The sequence below is a fragment of the Diospyros lotus genome, chromosome 1, assembly GCF_014633365.1.
Source record: "Diospyros lotus cultivar Yz01 chromosome 1, ASM1463336v1, whole genome shotgun sequence".
Lineage (NCBI taxonomy): Eukaryota > Viridiplantae > Streptophyta > Magnoliopsida > Ericales > Ebenaceae > Diospyros > Diospyros lotus.
Genome location: NC_068338.1, coordinates 23,381,797 through 23,382,630, shown reverse-complemented (window position 1 = coordinate 23,382,630; position 834 = coordinate 23,381,797).

Genomic DNA, 834 nt, shown 5'->3' with positions numbered 1-834 from the left:
CGTTCTTCAATCGAGTCTCTTCATCAAAATCAATATTGAAATAAAAATCAGGGCATTGAATTTGCATTCTTAAGAAGTAGGCTTGTATTGCAATAACATCTCTTTCCCCAAGTCTTAACTGTCTCACTTTTTCAATGTAGTTTTTATAATCTTTTTCGACGCAAGTCATCTGGTCATATCTCTTTGCCTTAACAACTGCTAAGTTAAAACTTTTGTATAATGGAATCCCAACAATATCATTTACTTCAAGCCTGCGTTTTACATGTGCACTAAATTCTCGATTGCATTGATACAACCTAGACTTCGAAGGACTTATTTGATGATTATGTTCAAGAATGAGAGAGTTAATCCGCTACACCCCACAAGTCTCTAAACATGTTGATACCTTAGTTTACACCTCATTTGAGTCGTTGGTTGAGGCTTTAAATAAGTGTTTGCAATGCTTCACTTACTTTACAACCCCATCGTCAACCTTCTTTGAATTCCTTTTCCTAACTGGGAAGCCTATATCATAAGCATATGATTTGTAAAAATCGAATATTACATTTTCATTGTTGAACTTAATCCTAACCTTAGGCACAAGTGAAAGCATCTTCTCCTAATAATTTATTATCCAATGTGTTCACATCATCCCTTATTTTCACATTATCAGCTTCTCTCAAAAGTTCATCATTCTCAATTTCAAAAATTTCATTTCATTCATAAACAAATCAATTTTATAGAAAAAACATCAATTACACATACAAGATAATTACATGTTCATTAAGATGACATTTCTAACATTTGTTGACCATCTTGACTACTGAATGTTGCTGGTCACCCCAATCGTCGGTG